The sequence below is a fragment of the Heptranchias perlo genome, chromosome 4 (genome assembly GCF_035084215.1).
Source record: "Heptranchias perlo isolate sHepPer1 chromosome 4, sHepPer1.hap1, whole genome shotgun sequence".
Taxonomy (NCBI): domain Eukaryota; kingdom Metazoa; phylum Chordata; class Chondrichthyes; order Hexanchiformes; family Hexanchidae; genus Heptranchias; species Heptranchias perlo.
In genome coordinates this window covers 127650512-127663823 of record NC_090328.1, presented here as the reverse complement: position 1 = coordinate 127663823, position 13312 = coordinate 127650512, and the positions used below count along the sequence as shown (strand labels likewise).

General features: G+C 47.3%; 1 protein-coding gene across 2 annotated transcripts in view; it reads right to left on the bottom strand.

Moving 5' to 3' along the window:
- Positions 1-13312, bottom strand: part of LOC137321274 (tyrosine-protein kinase JAK2-like) — a 297277-nt gene that overhangs the window by 158460 nt on the left and 125505 nt on the right. The window contains exon 1 of one of the 2 annotated variants that reach the window (XM_067983623.1): positions 3064-3328. The exons of the other annotated variant lie outside the window; for it this stretch is intronic. The gene's annotated coding sequence lies outside the window, so the exon portion shown is untranslated. Of the gene's footprint in view, positions 1-3063; positions 3329-13312 lie in introns of those variants that run through there. 2 annotated transcript variants of the gene reach the window in all.

Below are 13312 nucleotides of genomic sequence, written 5' to 3'. Positions count from 1 at the left end.
GCAATAAAGGCCAACATGCCATTTGCTTTCCTAATTGCCTGCTGTACCTGCATGCTAACTTCTTGGGCTCAATTTTCAAACCCAAGAAGTTAATATGCAGATACAGATTTTGATGTAAGGACGTCTTTTATTTTTTTTTGTCAGTTTCCCGTCCGACAGACTGGCTGGTCTCAGTCGGACAGGAGACCAGCCAGGGAGAGGACGTCTGCAGGTAGGTCAGCAGGTAAGTCTTTGTTTACATGGAATGGGGAGGGGGGGGGGGGGCGAGGGGGCATGGGTGGGCAAGGGGGTCGCGAGTCATGAGGGATGGGATCGGGGGTCATCGCTAGGGTCCCCAATTGTTGAGAGGGAGGATCGGGGGTCAGTGTTGGGGTCGGAGTTTCAGGGTCAGGGTCGGAGGATCGGGGTCGGGGGAATCAGGGTCAGGGTCGGAGGATTGGGGTCGGAGTTGGAGGAATGGGGTCGGATGGCGAGGATCGGGGTGGTTGGTCCACAATGGGGGCGGCGTTGGCCACGATCGGTGCAGGTAGACATGTTGGGCCTGGGGGAAGCACTCCTGCTCCTCCGGGCCCACAACCTGTGCCTTTCTAGGCACTTAGCTGCAGTCTCCGGCCTTCTTGCCTCCTTTCACGAGGTGTAAAACAGAATGCCCAGGAATCCTGGCCACCCAGGGTTGAAATGGGGAATTAGTCAAAAATGGAGACCTGACGCCTCCTTGAAAGTTTAAGGCCCGACCCGCCTCCTGGGAGTGGGTTGGCCGCTTGCCCCTCATCCCACCGCCGTGAAAACCGGAAATGGGCGGGTTGGTGGCAGGTCTGAAATGATGGTAATTTTCAATGTCCCCCACCCCCAACCCACCTGTTTTTTACTTTTAAAATCGAGCCCCTTGTCTTTCTTGTACGAGGACACCCAGGTCTCTCTGAACATCAACATTTAATAGTTTCTCATCATTTAAAACATATTCCATTTTTCTATTCTTCCTACCAAAGTGAATAACCTCACATTTCCCTACATTATACTCCATCTGCCACCTTCTTGCCCACTCACTTAATCTGTCTATATCCCTTTGCAGGCTCTTTGTGTTCTCCTCACAGCTTACTTTCCCACCTCGCTTTGTAATGTCAGCAAACTTGGATACATTACACTCGGTCCCTTCATTTAAGTCATTAATATAGATTGTAAATAGCTGAGGCCCAAGCACCGATCCTTGCGGCACCCCACTAGTTACAGCCTGCCAATCTGAGAACGACTCGTTTATCCCTACTCTCTGTTTTCTGTCCTTTAACCAATCCTCTATCCATGCTATCCATGAGCCCTTCCCTTGTGTAAAAGGGTTTTATGTGGCACCTTATCGAATGCCTTTTGAAAATCCAAACATACTACATCCACTGGTTCCCCTTTATCTACCCTGCTAGTTACATCCTCAAAAAACTCTAATAAATTTGTCAAACATGATTTCCCTTTTATAAAACCATGTTGACTCTGCCTCACTTAGCTCTCTTAGCATTTGCTTTGTCAACCTGAAGGGCCGCTAAATGGCTTATTGTAGTGTCACCACTGTGTTACCCCAAAGTGGTATGAACGATGTTGCTTATCTATGGCCCCTGTGCTACTGCAAAGTGGTGTAAAATTAACTGTACACCTACAGCTTTTCCTTAACCTCACCTGCAGAATTCCTGAGCCACCACTAATCAAGCAAGTTTGATGTATAATACGTTAGCAATCGACAACTTAAAGCACTCTAACGTGACACCTACACAGCAATATAGTCATACCAGCATTTTTTGAGATTATTGCACAATGTAGATTTTATATTTTATTTTAGAAGTCACTGTGCAGAGTTTCCAGTGTCAAATTGACTTCTATTAACTAACTGACGGAGTGTTCAACTATTGAAAATCAACAGCAGCAAGATACAGGCCGATGAGGGGGGAAAGGGCCCAGCAGATATTGAAGCACTCCCAGGGAGGGACCTCTTGTAAATGCCACCACATTCTCATGGACCTCTGTCCTAACTTCCAAAAAAAAAGGGTCACTACCCAAATGAAAACAGTGCTATCACGACAGGAAAAACTTTTTTTTTTTAAGAAAAGCATAGGGCAACTTAAATAACTTGCCAGTAAGTCAACAAATACCAAGAAGTATAGAATGCAGAATTCTTGAAAGATTTTGTGTACAGAGTGGAGTATTCATTACACAAGATGACAGAAATCTGATGTCCCCACGGACCGCAGTTTGAAACCTATCAAAAGCAAAATACTGCAAATGCTGGAAATCTGAAATTAAAACAGAAAATGCTGGAGAAACTCAGCAAGTGAGGCAGCATCTGTAGAGAAAGAAACTGAGTTAATGTTTCAGAACTGGAAGATGTTAAAAGAGCTAAAGTTTTTGAGCAAGTACAGAGCCAGGGAAAAGGGGGGAGGGAGGGAGGGAGGGAGGGGAGAGGAGGAAAGAACAAAAAGGGAAGGATAGGGTAGAGGGCAAGATTAAATGACAAAAGGGATGATGGTGCAAGGCAAGGAGGGTGGCAATGGGACAGGTTAAGAAACAAAAGCTTGATCGGGAGTGGCTGTAAATGGCAGGTTTGAAAGCCGACGTTGAGCCTAATTCTATCAGCTCGCTCGGCACAGAGACACCGAAGCCTTCCGTTGAAAAAAGCAGAGATTTATAGCAGGGCAGTTTGCATTGTAGAATGCTCTGCAACTTATTAAAATCATTTCAACATGTTCAGCCAGGAAACGTATAACTTCCCCTTATTTGTAAGAGCAATGTGGGGGTGAAACGACACCTTTCAATTCAGCAGAGCACAACACTGGGGAGCAATAGCTGCGAGCGAACGGGTAGCCGCTCCGCCCCGCTCCTTCTCCCCGAGCTCTGCGGCCAGGCAGGGAGGGAGGGAGGGAGCGGATCTGTCCCTCTCCCCAAGCGGGTGACCGATACTGAGCATACAAACAGCTGCAAGTGAAACCCTTCACAGAGAGAGAGAGAGAGAGAAATGACAGAAAGACTGAATATGAACAGCGCCGAGTGTCTGAAAATACTGAAGCTCACTTTTATACATACCTTTCCTTTTATTAACATATTCGTCTCTGGAAGACCACCGGTGTAGATCATGCTGTGTCTTTACAGGCCTCTTACAAACAAGTCTCAAGTCTTTTTACACGTCTCTCACAAATCCCCAGCTGCCGACCAAATCCATTTGCAGTCGATCACATTTCATACAGTAGTGGGGTTTTTTTTTTAAATAATCAATCAAGGGTTATCCAACAAAGTATTTCGGGGTAATGTTACTGACAAGACAAAAGTAGACTGCTACTAGACGCTACCACTCACAGGAAGACTGTGCCATTTCATAAACATCCTGGCAGGAAACTATGAGAACAAAAGCTCCTCCCAAACCATTCAGAGTTACATAGTGGGGACATGCTGCGAGGCACATGGTGCACCACTCCGCATCTAGCATTTGAATACGAGAGAGCAAACTATAATCCTTGTGGATTGCTTTTATGGTCTAATAGGTGCTTGTACTGGTGACCACTGATCGAAGTCAGCAAGATTTTAGGATCGGTCTTCGTTTCTTGGAATGAAAGTTCAGCCTCCAGGTTACGAATGAAAAGGCCAAACAGTGGAGAATCAGGCAATGACCTTTTAAGGTTTAGTGCTACATGGAAGCACATTATCTTCCTCAGTCCCCATGGCCGAAAAGTCCTTGTTCAAGTAATTGGGTACCAGGGTTGCCCACGTAACAACGGTGATAGTGCTCAAACGACTTCACGGCCTCACTCCTCCTTACCCCTGTAACCTCCTCAAGCCCCAAGAATTCTGAGATCCTCCAACTCTGGCCTATTCTGCATCCCCACTCCCTTCATCCTACCATTGGCGGCTGTGCCTTAAGCCTACTGGGCCCAAAGCTCTGGGATCCCCTCCCTATACCTTCTCCATCTCCCTTCACCTTCAAGACCCTCCTTAAAAACCTCTCTCTTTTACCAAGCTTTTAATCGCCCTTCCTAATACCTCCTTCTTTGGTTCGGTGTCAATTTTGGTTGATTACTGTTCTGTGAAGGTGTTTTCCTACGTTAAAGGCACTATATAAATTACAACATTGACTACACTTCAAAAGTACTTCATTGGTTGTAAAGCGCTTTGCGATGTCCTGAGATTGTGAAAGGTGCTATATAAATGCAAGTCATTCTTTTATTCCTTTCTTTAAGTACAAGTTGTTGTTAACTAGACTTCAAAAGTAGCCTATTGGCTGTGAAGCACCATGAATGTCCTGAGGACATAATGAGGTGCTACATAAATGCAAGTTTCCAACCTTCATAATGCATTAGTTCTTTTGAAAGGAGGAAGCAACAGGAAGATTGAGAGGATACAATGAAGTACTGAAACATGCACAAAAGAGGAAACTCCATATGTCCCAGATCAGAGAGAGAGAGAGAGGGAGAGAACAAGAGAAGTGTTGAGGAGGGAACTCCATATCTAAATACTGGAAGAATAAAAAAAGACCAGAGAGAGATATTTTAAGCCTACCGGCCGAGCGAACTCCAGGTGGGTAAGCTGTTAACATCCACTGGGAGATTTATCCACCAATGTCCCGCCATTGCCAATCTTTACCAGCACTTCTGGACAGTCGGCTGTTCAAAGCCGGTGGGGTCTTTCTTTAAATATGCAGATCTGGGTCTGCTGCGATTTTAACTCCAAAATGAGTGGGGAGGCCGTGCGGCTTTCTTGGTTCTGAGTGAAGCTGTCCAATCTTTCAAGGCCACCTTCCAAAATATATCCTTCACAACAAAGTCGACTCAGAAAGAAGCTGGACTTGGAAGTCATATTGTTTCAGGACACAACAAAAACACTTTGCTCCTATCAATCACTGGAAAGGAGCTATGATGTAAAATTCTTAAATTTGAGTGCTTCATTCAGCAGGGCCAAAAGTGAACCGGTCAGAGCTGTTTTTACCTGACAGTCAAAGCAGGCCTTAACTGTGAACTTTACATGAAAATAAACATACATTCCAATGCCACGACTGATGTCAATAACTATGCAGAAAACTGCAGAAAAAAACTTTTGCAAATTTTACAACAGAAGCTTACCAGAAAAATGATTAAACAAATTAACTTGGAAGACTCAACTAATAGTGAAGCCTTAACACATCACGACGACCGCCTACTTCCACCTCCGTAACATAGAATCATAGAATGGTTACAGCATGGAAGGAGGCCATTCGGCCCATTGAGTCCATGCCGGCTCCATGCAAGAACAATTCAGCCAGTCCCACTCCCCTGCCATATCCCCATAGCCCTGCAAATGTTTTCCCTTCAAGTACTTATCCAGTTCCCCTTTGAAAGCCATGAATGAATCTGCCTCCACCACCCCCTCAGACAGTGCATTTCAGGTCACAACCACTTACTGTATAAAGAAGTTTTTTCTCAAGCCGACTTTGGTTCTTTTGCCAATCACCTTAAATCTATGTCCTCTGGTTCTTGACCCCTCCATCAGTGGGAACTGTTTCTATCTAATCTGTCTAGACCCTTCGTGATTTTGAATACCACTATCAAACCTCCTTGTAACCTTCTCTGCTCCAAGGAGAACAATCCGAGCTTCTCCAGTCCATGCACGTAACTGAAGTCACCTCATCCCTGGAATCATTCTAGTAAATCTCTTCTCCACCCTCTCCAAGGCCTTCTCATCCTTCCTAAAGTGCGGTGCCCAGAACTGGACACAATACTCCAGTTGTGGTCGAACCAGTGTTTTATAAAGGTTCATCATAATCTCCTTGCTTTTGTACTCTATGCCTCTATTTATAAAGCCCAGGATCCCGTATGCTTTTTTAACCGCAGTCTCAACCTGCCCTGCCACCTTCAATGATTTGTGCACATAAACCCCCAGATCTCTCTGTTCCTGTACCCCTTTTAAAGTTGTACCCTCTAGTTTATATTGCCTCTCCTCGTTCTTCCTACTGAAATGTATCACTTCACACTTTTCTGCATTGAATTTCATCTGCCACGTGTCCATCCATTCCACCAGCCTGTCTATATCCTCTTGAAGTCTATCACTATCCTCCTCACTGTTCATTATCCTCCCAAATTTTGGGTCATCTGCAAATTTGGAAATTGTGCCCTGTACACCCAAGTCCAAGTCATTGATATATATCAAAAAAAGCAGTCGTCCTAGTACTGAACCCTGGGGAACACCACTGTATACCTCCATCCAGTTCGAAAAACAACCGTTCACCACTACTCTCTACTTCCTGTTACATATGTAAACAATTTTACAACACCAAGTTATAGTCCAGCAATTTTATTTTAAATTCACAAGCTTTCGGAGGCTTCCTCCTTCGTCAGGTGAACGATGTGAAAATGAAATCCTCGAAAATTTCGAGGATTTCATTTTCACATCGTTCACCTGACGAAGGAGGAAGCCTCCGAAAGCTTGTGAATTTAAAATAAAATTGCTGGACTATAACTTGGTGTTGTAAAATTGTTTACAATTGTCAAACCCAGTCCATCACCGGCATCTCCACATCCTGTTACATAGCCAGTTTTGTAACCATGCTGCCACTGCCGCCTTTATTCCATGGACTTCAACTTTGGTGACAAGCCTATTATGCAGCACTTTATCAAATGCCTTTTGGAAGTCCACATGCACTACATCAACCGCATTGCCTTCATCGGCCCTCTCTGTTCCCTCATCAAAAAACTCAACCAAGTTGGTTAAACACGACATGCCTTTAACAAATCAGTGCTGGCTTTCCTTTATTAATCCATACTTGTCCAAGTGACTGTTAATTTTATCCCAGATTATCGTTTCTAATAGTTTCCCCAACACCGAGGTTAAATGGACTGGCCTATAGTTGCTGGGTTTATCCTTACACCCTTTTTTGAACAAAGGTGGAACATTTGTAATTCGCCAGTCCCCTGGCACCACCCCCATATCTAAGGATGATTGGAGGATTATGGCCAGTCCCTGCACAATTTCCACCCTTACTTCCCTCAGCAACCTAGGATGCATCCCATCCAGACCAGGTCACTTATTTACTTTAATTACAGCTAGCCTTTCTAGTACCTCCTCTTTATCAAGTTTTAGCCCATCCAGTATCTCACCTACCTCTTGACTTACTGTAACTTTGACAGCATCTTCTTCCTTGGTAAAGACAGATGCAAAGTACTCATTTATTACCTCAGCCATCCCCTCTGCCTCCATGAGTAGATCTCCTTTTTGGTCCCTAATCGGTCCCACCCCTCCTCATACTACCCGTTTACTGTTTATATGCCTATAGAAGACTTTTGGTTTCCCTTTTATGTTAGCTGCCAGTCTATTCTCATACTCTCTCTTTGCCCCTCTTATTTCCTTTTTCGCCTCCCCTCTGAACTTTCTGTATTCAGCCTGGTTCTCACTTGTATTATCAACCTGATATCTGACAAAAGCCCATTTTTTCTGTTTCATCTTACTCTCTATCTCTTTCGTCATCCAGAGAGCTCTGGTTTTAGTTGCCCTACCTTTCTCCCTCGTGGGAATGTACCTAGACTGTACCCGAACCATCTCCTCTTTAAAGGCCACCCATTGTTCAATTACAGTTTTGCCTGTCAATCCTTGATTCCAATTTACCCGGACCAGATCTGTTCTCATCCCACCGAAATTGGCCCTCCTCCAATTGAGTATTTTTACTTTAGCGTGGTCCATGTTGTTTTCCATAGCTAATCTAAACCTTATGATACTATGATCACTGTTCCCGAAATGTTCCCCCTCTGACACTTGCTCCATTTGGCCCACCTCATTTCCCAGGACCAAATCCAGCAATGTCTCCTTCCTCATTGTGCCAGAAACGTACTGGTCAAGAAAGTTCTCCTGAACACACTTCAAACTTCCTCCCCTCTTTGCCCCTTACACTATTACTATCCCAGTCTAGATTAGGATAGTTAAAGTCCCCCATTATCACTACTCTATGGCTCTTGCACCTCTCTGTAACTTCCCTGCAAATTTGCTCCTCAATATCCTTCCCACTATTTGGTGGCTGATAGAATACCTCAAGTAGTGTAATGGCACCTCAAATGCTTCTTAATTCTAACCAAATAGATTCTGTCCTTGACCCCTCCAGGAAATCCTCTCTCTCCAGCACTGAATATTCTCCTTAATCAATATTGCCACCCACCCACCCCCCACCCACTTTCTTTCCTTCCCTATCTTTCCTGAACACCTTGTATCCAGGAATATTTTGTACCCAATCCTGCCCTTCCTTAAGCCAGGTCTCCGTTATCGCCACATCATATTCCCATGTGGCTAATTGCGCCTGCAACTCACCAACCTTATTTACTACGATTCGTGCATTTACACACATGCACTCTAAACCCATCTTAGACCTTCTTGTATTCACTCTTGGTCTGATCCCATCTAATACTGTACTATTTCTTACTCTAGTGCCATCTCTCTCTCCCAATCCTTTGTGCACCTTGTTTCTCCTTTCCATTGCTACATCCTGGTGCCCAATCCTCTGCCAAATTAGTTCCAACCCTCCCCCACAGCACTAGCGAACCTCCCTGCGAGTAAATTGGGCCCAGCTCAGTTGAGGTGCAACCCGTCCGGCCTGCACAGGTCCCACTTCCCCCAGAACCGGTCCCAGCCCCAGGAATCTAAAGCCCTCCCTCCTGCACTCTCTCGCCAGCCACGCATTCATCTGCCATATTCTCCTATATCTCTACTCACTAGCGCGTGGCACTGGGAGTAACCCGGAGGTTGCTACTTTTGAGGTCCTGCTTATTAATCTCTTTCCTAACTCCCTAAACTCTTCCTGCAGGACCTCATCCCTCTTTCTACCTATGTCGTTGGTAACGATATGGACCATGACCTCTGGCTGTTCACCCTCCCTCTTCAGAATGTTCTGCAGCCACTCAGTGACAGCCTTGACCCTGCTACCAGGGAGGTAACATACCAACCTGCAATCACGTAAGAGGCCGCAGAATCACCTGTCTGTTCCCCTAACTTAGAATCCCCTGTCACTATTGCTGTCCTGACCTTTTCCCTCCCCCCCTGTACAGCTGAGCCACCCATGGTGCGATGGACTTGGCTCTGGCAGCACTCCTCAGAGGAACCCTCTCCCTCACCAGTATTCAGAAATGAATACTGGTTAGAGAGTGAGATGCCCTCAGGGGACTCCCGCATTACCTGCCTGGTCATCTTTGTCTGTCTGGCGGTCACCCAGTCCCTCTCTGCCTGCAAAATTTTAAGCTGTGGGGCGACCATCTCCTGGAACGTGCTATCCACTGAGGTCTCAGCCTCGTGGATGCACTGCAGTGACGCCAGCTGTTGCTTAAGCTCCGAAACCTGGAGCTCGAGCTCCTCCAACTGACGACACTTCCTGCACCTGTGGTTGTCCAGGACACAGGAAGCATCCTGGAGTTCCCACATGGTAAAGGATATGCATTCAATGCCCTGCCATGCTTCTATTTATTATATTATTAACTAAAGGAAGATGGTAGTGGTTGTTGGAGGCCAATCATCTCAGCCCCAGGACATTGCTGCAGGAGTTCCTCAGGGCAGTGTCCTAGGCCCAACCATCTTCAGCTGCTTCATCAATGACCTTCCCTCCATCATAAGGTCAGAAATGGGGGTGTTCGCTGATGATTGCACAGTGTTCAGTTCCATTCGCAACCCCTCAGATAATGAAGCAGTCTGTGTCTGTATGCAGCAAGACCTGGACAACATCCAGGCTTGGGCTCATAAGTGGCAAGTAACATTCGCACCAGACAAGTGCCAGGCAATGACCATCTCCAACAAGAGAGAGTCCAACCACCTCCCCTTGACATTCAACGGCATTATCATCACAGAATCCCCCACCATCAACATCCTGGGGGTCACCATTGACCAGAAACTTAACTGGACCAGCCACATAAATACTGTGGCTACAAGAGCAGGTCAAAGGCTGGGTATTCTGTGGCGAGTGACTCACCTCCTGACTCCACAAAGCCTTTCCACCATCTACAAGGCACAAGTCAGGAGTGTGATGGAATACTCTTCTCTTGCCTGGATGAGTGCAACTCCAACAACACTCAAGAAGCTCGACACCATCGAGGACAAAGCAGCCCACTTGATTGGCACCCCATTCACCATCCTAAACATTCATTCCCTCCACCACCGTCGCACAGTGGCTGCAGTGTGTATCATCCACAGGATGCACTGCAGCAACTCACCAAGGCTTCTTCGACAGCACCTCCCAAACCCGCAACCTCTACCACCTAGAAGGACAAGAGCAGCAGGCACATGGGAACAACACCACCTGCACATTCCCCTCCAAGTCACACACCATCCCGACTTGGAAATATATCGCCGTTTCTTCATTGTCGCTGGGTCAAAATCCTGGAACTCCCTTCCTAACAGCACTGTGGGAGAACCGTCACCACACGGACTGCAGCGGTTCAAGAAGGCGGCTCACCACCACCTTCTCAAGGGCAATTAGGAATGGGGAATAAATGCTGGCCTCGTCAGTGACGCCCACATCCCATGAACGAACAAAAATAAACTTAAAGACTTAAGAAAACACGCACCAGAAAAATAATTCACCAGCGACTCAACAAACAGCTCCTTCCCTTCTACTGGCGTCACTTTGTATTTTTTATCCTCTCTCTCTCGCTCCTCCATTTATTGCTGATCCCACGCTCCACTCTCTCTCTCCTCATATTATCGCCGATCCCACACTCCACTCTCTCTCTCTCTCTCTCTCCTCCTTTTATCGCCGATCCCACACTCCACTCTCTCTCTCTCTCTCTCTCTCTCCTCCTTTTATCGCCGATCCCACACTCCACTCTCTCTCTCTCTCTCTCCTCATATTATCGCCGATCCCACACTCCACTCTCTCTCTCTCTCCTCCTTTTATCACCGATCCCGCACTCCACTCTCTCTCTCTCCTCCTTTTATCACCGATCCCACACTCCACTCTCTCTCTCTCTCTCCTCCTTTTATCACCGATCCCGCACTCCACTCTCTCTCTCTCCTCCTTTTATCACCGATCCCACACTCCACTCTCTCTCTCTCTCTCCTCCTTTTATCGCCGATCCCACACTCCACTCTCTCTCTCTCGCTCTCTCTCCTCATATTATCGCCGATCCCACACTCCACTCTCTCTCTCTCTCTCTCCTCCTTTTATCGCCGATCCCACACTCCACTCTCTCTCTCTCTCTCCTCCTTTTATCGCTGATCCCACACTCCACTCTCTCTCTCTCTCTCTCTCTCCTCCTTTTATCACCGATCCCACACTCCACTCTCTCTCTCTCTCTCTCCTCATATTATCGCCGATCCCACACTCCACTCTCTCTCTCTCTCTCTCTCTCTCCTCCTTTTATCGCCGATCCCACACTCCACTCTCTCTCTCTCTCTCTCTCTCCTCCTTTTATCGCCGATCCCACACTCCACTCTCTCTCTCTCTCTCTCGCTCCTCCTTTTATCACCGATCCCACACTCCACTCTCTCTCTCTCTCTCTCTCCTCCTTTTATCGCCGATCCCACACTCCACTCTCTCTCTCTCTCTCTCCTCCTTTTATCGCCGATCCCACACTCCACTCTCTCTCTCTCCCTCTCCTCCTTTTATCGCCGATCCCACACTCCACTCTCTCTCTCTCTCTCCTCCTTTTATCGCCGATCCCACACTCCACTCTCTCTCTCTCTCTCTCCTCCTTTTATCACCGATCCCACACTCCACTCTCTCTCTCTCTCTCTCCTCCTTTTATCACCGATCCCACACTCCACTCTCTCTCTCTCTCTCTCTCCTCCTTTTATCGCCGATCCCACACTCCACTCTCTCTCTCTCTCTCTCTCTCCTCCTTTTATCGCCGATCCCACACTCCACTCTCTCTCTCTCTCTCTCTCTCCTCCTTTTATCGCCGATCCCACACTCCACTCTCTCTCTCTCTCTCTCTCTCTCTCCTCCTTTTATCGCCGATCCCACACTCCACTCTCTCTCTCTCTCTCTCTCTCCTCCTTTTATCGCCGATCCCACACTCCACTCTCTCTCTCTCCTCCTTTTATCGCCGATCCCACACTCCACTCTCTCTCTCTCTCTCCTCCTTTTATCACCGATCCCACACTCCACTCTCTCTCTCTCTCTCTCTCTCTCTCCTCCTTTATCGCCGATCCCACACTCCACTCTCTCTCTCTCTCTCTCTCTCCTCCTTTTATCGCCGATCCCACACTCCACTCTCTCTCTCTCTCTCTCTCTCTCCTCCTTTTATCGCCGATCCCACACTCCACTCTCTCTCTCTCCTCCTTTTATCGCCGATCCCACACTCCACTCTCTCTCTCTCTCTCTCTCTCCTCCTTTTATCGCCGATCCCACACTCCACTCTCTCTCTCTCTCTCTCTCTCTCTCCTCCTTTTATCACCGATCCCGCACTCCACTCTCTCTCTCTCTCTCTCCTCCTTTTAGTGCCGATCCCACACTCCACTCTCTCTCTCTCTCTCTCTCCTCCTTTTATCGCCGATCCCACACTCCACTCTCTCTCTCTCTCTCTCTCTCTCTCTCCTCCTTTTATCACCGATCCCACACTCCACTCTCTCTCTCTCTCTCTCTCCTCCTTTTATCACCGATCCCACACTCCACTCTCTCTCTCTCTCTCTCTCCTCCTTTTATCGCCGATCCCACACTCCACTCTCTCCCTCTCTCTCTCCTCCTTTTAGTGCCGATCCCACACTCCACTCTCTCTCTCTCTCTCTCTCGCTCCTCCTTTTATCACCGATCCCACACTCCACTCTCTCTCTCTCTCTCTCTCTCCTCCTTTTATCACCGATCCCACACTCCACTCTCTCTCTCTCTCTCTCTCTCCTCTTATCACCGATCCCACACTCCACTCTCTCTCTCTCTCTCTCTCTCTCCTCCTTTTATCACTGATCCCACACTCCACTCTCTCTCTCTCTCTCTCTCCTCCTTTTATCACCGATCCCGCACTCCACTCTCTCTCTCTCTCCTCCTTTTATCACCGATCCCACACTCCACTCTCTCTCTCTCTCTCTCTCCTCCTTTTATCACCGATCCCACACTCCACTCTCTCTCTCTCTCTCTCTCTCCTCCTTTTATCACCGATCCCACACTCCACTCTCTCTCTCTCTCTCTCTCTCTCCTCCTTTTATCACCGATCCCACACTCCACTCTCTCTCTCTCTCTCTCTCTCTCTCCTCCTTTTATCACCGATCCCACACTCCACTCTCTCTCTCTCTCTCTCTCTCTCCTCCTTTTATCACCGATCCCACACTCCACTCTCTCTCTCTCTCTCTCTCTCCTCCTTTTATCACCGATCCCACACTCCACTCTCTCTCTCTCTCTCTCTCT